Consider the following 6,000-nt stretch of genomic DNA (forward strand, 5'->3'; position numbering starts at 1 on the left):
ATGTTCATTTGATAGCTGGGGAGTGACCCTTATGGGGTCCCTGGGGACCCAGTATCAGTGGCGCTCACTGTTTCCTCTTCCCTGGATGCAACAATATATTAAGGGAGAAAACAAAAAAAGAGGAGGTTGGCTCTTTTCATGATTTTCCTTTTTAATTTTTGTTGAAAATGGAACAGTGTTCTCTTGATCCTTCAAACAAATGGAGGGGAAGTGGAAGCCCAAAAGTTTCTCTTACATTCCCCAGAGAGGGTGGCTGTGTTTGTAGTGTGATGTGGGAAAGTCCTTGTGTATCTACTGCATTGTCATGGTGTACCAATGTGATTTGCAGTAGGAAGTGTGGGATGAATAGAATTTTTATGTAAGAGAAAGTGATGGAGCCACATTCTTTGAATCAAAGATCTCCATTTGCCCTTCATCTCTAAGACGTGCTTCCCCTGATGCCACCCCTTATCTTTATTAGCTGATGAGAAAAAACCTAAGAGCTCTCTCTGAGCCTGCCCCAAACAATGAGTCCAAGCAGAAGTCCTCACTACTCAGAATGCACTCAGGCAATGAAAGTGAGAGAGGGAAGATACTTGGCAGGACATGCCAGAGATCACACAGGCAATGTGAAGGGGAGGCGGAGGGCTGTTACAATTTCTGATATCGTACCTGAAGAATCATTTTAAACAGACATTTGAAACACACCGTGTGACTCTTTTCACAGAGTGGATCTTAATAAACAAATGGTCTTTGGAAGGAAAATGGATAGATATATTAAGAGACATCAAAAAGGATTACAAAGATAGTGCTGTCAGTTTAGAAATTCGTCGTATGAAGCACGCTGGAAATGGTTTTGTTTCTTCTTCTAGAATGTAGCAGTAAAGAAACTGGTCTCTGCTGTGTCAAATGAGGCAAGATCTATTCATCATTCTGGACTTGCAGAAACAATTGCTGTGTCATTTATCATTGCTGAAGGACAGCTTCCCTTCCAAATTGTGGCAAGTCTAGCGAAGAAAACAGCTTCACTTGGAGTGGCAAGTTATTCAAGTCAGAATAATATTTCAAATCTTCAGCAGTGGTTTTACAAGACTGTATACATATGGCATGGAGTCAATTGCCTCTTCTCCCTCCTTAAAAACCAATTGAAAATAAAAGAAATATAAAATCCCCAGTAACAGCAAAGTCCTTATAGAAAGAAAAAAAAAAAAGCAAAAAGCAAAGCAAAGTCCTGCAGAGCCTCAGAAACAGATAATTACAACGTCAGCCTCCCAAGGGATATTCAAAAAACATTCGTCAGGTATACTAATGCATCTCTCTGAAGCACACTGTTAACAGGGTCTAATCCCCTTAGAAGTCACTCTAAGCCCCTCTCTGAAGACACAGGTGATTTTGTGGATTTCAAATGGCTTTATTTCCAAAAGCTCCATATGCCTCCATGCTATTAATCTCCTTACCTTCCTGCAGGGATATTTTGCTTTTGATCTCAGGTTTATCTACTCAAATGCTTTGCCTTATTCAGACGGTTAGCTCTCTGAGCGAAGGGCCTGGCTACTACTACACCATCTTCAGCAAGGTTTTAAACATACTTGTGATTGGATACAGCCGCTATCTCTTCTTCTCCTTAGAATTCCATCAGACCAAGATTGATGCTTGAATTTATCAGGAGAAGCCTTCAAGAGGGCCTCTACAAAATGCCTCTGTTTTAAAAGATGCATTTTCCACTATGGTTAATTAAAACTCTTTGAGGAAGAGAGGCGCTTCCAGAATGATAATATAACGATGCCTTTTCCACTATGGTTAATTAAAACTAATTAAAACTCTTCCAGAATGATAATGTAACGATGCCAGTGAAACTTCTCCCCCAGGGAGACATCTATTAAACAGGTAAAAGACAATCATTCAAAAATCTCTGGTGATTGGCCAAAGGGCTTACAACAATTTAAGGAATATTTATTCAACAAATCTACAGAAACTCCGTAGTATCAATGAGAGGCCATGGCAATCAAGCTAGGATCTTCACCCTTCCACCTCTCCAGCTTCCAGATGGCTTGTCCAGTGGACTTGGCAGCCAGGTGGCAACTCCCACCTCCCCAGCCTATACAGACGGAAGATCTCTCCTGGGTGGGTGTCCAGGCAACAGTGCCCCCCACCCTCAGCTGCTGCTCAGTGGGGAGGAGCTGAGTGGAGAAGCTGGTGAGGAGTGCAGTCCCTCTTTCCTCGCATTTCTGTGTTTTGGTGGAGCTGTTCTAGTGGGTTCGGCAGTCAACTGGCATTTCCATCTCCCCCAGTTTCCTGGTGTAGGAAAGCTGTTCTAGGCCAACTGAGCAGCCAGTGAACACCGACAGGTTCCATTTTCCCTGGCTGTGCGCTGTGGAAGACCTACACTGAAAGAGGTAGCAGAGGATGGTGGTGATGGTTGTACAACATTGTGAATATAATTAATCCTTTCATAGGTTTTACAATATCATCTTTATTATTGTAATAATACAGGCTGGGTGCGGTGGCCCACGCCTGTAATCCTAGCACTTTGGGAGGCCAAGGCGGGCAGATGGCCTGAGCTCAGGAGTTCGGGACCAGCCTGGACAACATGGTGAAACCCCTTCTCTACCAAAAATACAAAAAAAAAAAAATTTAGCCGGGTGTGGCTGTGTTCTCCTGTAGTCCCAGCTACTCGGGAGGCTGAGGCAGGAGAATTGCTTGAACCTGGGAGGCCAAGGTTGCAATGAGCCAAGATCGCACACTGCACTCCAGCCTGTGTGACAGAGCAAGATGCTGTCTCCAAAGAATAAAAAAAGAAGAAATATATACATAAAATAAAATTTATCATTTTAAGTGTATAATTCAATGCAGTAAGTATATTCTTAATGTTGTGCACTCACCCCCACTATTTATTACCAGAAAATTTTCATTATCCCAAACAGAAACTCTGCACCCATTAAACAATAATTCCCACTATCTCTTTTCCCCAGCCCCTGGTAATCTCTATTCTACTTTCTGACGCTGAATTTGACTACTCAGATACTCTATATAAATGGAATTACACAGGATGTGTCCTTTATGTTAGGTTTATTTTATTAGCGTAGTGTTTTCAAAGTTCATGCATGTTATAGCACATGTCAGAATTTCCTTCATTTTTAAGGTTGAATAATATTTCATTATATATATTCATACTACATTTTGTTTATCCATTTATCCATCAGCGAATGTTTGGGTTGTTTCTGCCTTTTGGCTGTTGTGAATAATGCTCCTATGAACATAGGGGTACAAATATTTGTTTGAGTCTCAGTTTTCAGTTCTTTCCATTTTGATTTTCAGTGTATACTGTCTTGATTCATTTTCTGCTGCTATGAAAGAATACCACAGACTGAGTAATTTATAAACAATAGAAGTTTGCTTGGCTCATGGTTCTGGAGACTGGGAAGTCCAAGATTGAGGGACTAGCATCTGGTGAGGGCTTTGTTGCTGCATCATACCATGGCAGAAGGCATCACACCATGGCAGAAGGCATCACATGGGTGAGAGAGAGAAAGGAGCCAAACTCATCCTTTTATCAGGAACTCACTCCCAAGATAATGGCATTATTCCATTTATGAGGGCAGAGTCTTCAGGACCTGACCACCTGTTAAAGGTTCCACCTCTAAACAATGTTGCAGTGGGGATTAAGATTCCAACCCATGAACTTTGAGACACATGTTCACACCATAGCATATACCTAGAAGTGGAATTGCTGGGTCATGTGGTAATATCTATGTTTAACTTTTTGTGGTACTGCCAAACTGTTTTCTACAGACATTGCACCATTTTAAATTCCCGCCAGCAATGCACGAGGGTGCCATTATCCCCACATCCTCATTCAACACTTGTTATTTTTCATGTTTTAATAATAGCCATCCCAATGGGTGTGAAGTATTTCTCACTGTGGTCATAATTTTTTAATTAAAGCGCTTGAATTCCTTTATATATTCAGCTGTTAATGCTGGGATCCATATTTACTTTCATAATCTCCCTTCTTTTCACACGAATATAAACATAGAAAATAAAAGATGAACTGTACCTCTTCCTTGTAAATAGAAACTGGATGCCCAGTGAATTATATGGGGTTTATTCCTATAACTGTGCTGTTGTTCTGTACCTCTTATTCTTCAAACAAAAAGGAGCCTATCTGGGTTTTGAATAGAAGCTTTGTCTTAGTCCATTTTGTGTTGCTATAAAGGAAATATCTGAGGCTATTTACAAAGTGTAATTTACAAAGAAAAGAGGTTTATTTGGCTCATGGTTCTGCAGGTTGTTCAAGAAGCATGGTGCCAACATCTGCTTCTAGTGAAGGTCACAACCTGCTTCCACTCACGGTGGAAAGTGAAGGGGAGCCAGCATGTGCAGACACCCCATGGCAAGAGAGGAGGCAAGAGAGAAAGGAGGTGCAGACTCTTTTCAATAACCAGCTCTCTCAGGAACTAACAGAGGGAGAATTCACACCCCTCTGCCCAGGGTGGGTGGGCACTAGTCCATTCATGAGGGAGCCCAACCTCTGCCATGGCCCAAACACCTACCATTAGGCCCTACCTCCAACATTGGGAATCAATTTCAACTTGAGAATTCAAGGGGATGAACATCCAAACTACGTAAGTCTTTATTCCAGTTAGGGCATTTTCTTCTGCTTTACCATTCCATTTTCTGTTTCCATCCTGGATCCTATTTTCCCTTTATCCTGAGTTGCAAGGTGACCTAATAGCTAACTGTGCCCTTGGTTGACTTCCATAAAACTTGCATCACAAATATTGTGGGTTAATCTTTCCTAGGACTTGTCTGTGAATAGTAGACAAGCACTGCATCTTCCCTTTGTGGGGGTGGAGGTGGCAATGTGCAGGCACACAGAAGTAGCGGAACACATATCCAACCAGGATTCAAGTTGCTGGGTCTACCCCTTTGTCGAAGTTTGCACATTTTAAACTGTAAAAACTTCAGAAAGCAAGCAAGCAAAAACCCCAAAAAACCTCTATGGAGCTTTTGTTTGTTAGAGAGAAAGAACCAATGTGGCTAAGTACTCACATGAGGCATTTAGTGATAAAAGCCTATACTTAGCCACTGAAGATACGCCATAGTCATCATATGCAAAGCCTTGATACTTTGTCTGAAAGTTAAAAATTTGTCTGTAGTATTTGCCGACCAAGACTTTTCCCTTTAAAATCAAAACAAAAGGACCCACAGCTTCATTTACTCATTCAATGAATGTTCACTGGGCACCTGCTACATGACAGGCACTGTGCTGGGGAGGCTCCGGAGACCCCAGAATAAGCATTACAGATGCAGTCACTGTCCTAAATGAACTTAACAGTTTTGTGAGGCCATTATCAGTCTGTCAATCTGACTACCCTAATAAGCAACAATACTTATAAGCTATATGGAAAGCTCCCAAATTATAAGCAGAATGATTAAATTCCTTTCAGGGCAATGATCTAGATTTCTACTTATGTAAATTAGGTATGATATTAACATCTATTACAATTATTGCTTAAATGCATACAATAGGTTGAAGTTGTCAATCTAGACACCTCTCCCCTACCCCAACTTTTAAATATCTTCTCTGGCAGTAGAAATTCCTTTTCTGATGCTTTCCGAGGTAACACTGGAGAAGGACTTGAGTGCTAAGTATTCTAAGAACCATGAAACATGGTTCCTGACCACAAGCAGTTTATTTCAATTCATGTAAGCAACAAAGTATAACATTTCTCTTGGCATAAGGTACATGGTTTAAGAAGGAATTTTAAAAGTCAAATCTTACATTTATATTCAACTTTAAAATGTCCAAATCTCTCACACCTTTAGCTTTGATCCTTAGGGAGCTCATAAGAGCCCACTGACTTGTACAATTATTTGTATGAGGACACAGAATGATTTATTTGAGACCTCATCCCCTGGGCCTTCATCCCCCGGCAAGCTTATGGAGAGTCAACACTAGAATACATGTTTCTCAATAGCAGCCCCAGATCTTTCCATCCTACCATGTTCAAACTTGCA

The sequence above is a fragment of the Piliocolobus tephrosceles genome, chromosome 4, assembly GCF_002776525.5.
Source record: "Piliocolobus tephrosceles isolate RC106 chromosome 4, ASM277652v3, whole genome shotgun sequence".
Lineage (NCBI taxonomy): Eukaryota > Metazoa > Chordata > Mammalia > Primates > Cercopithecidae > Piliocolobus > Piliocolobus tephrosceles.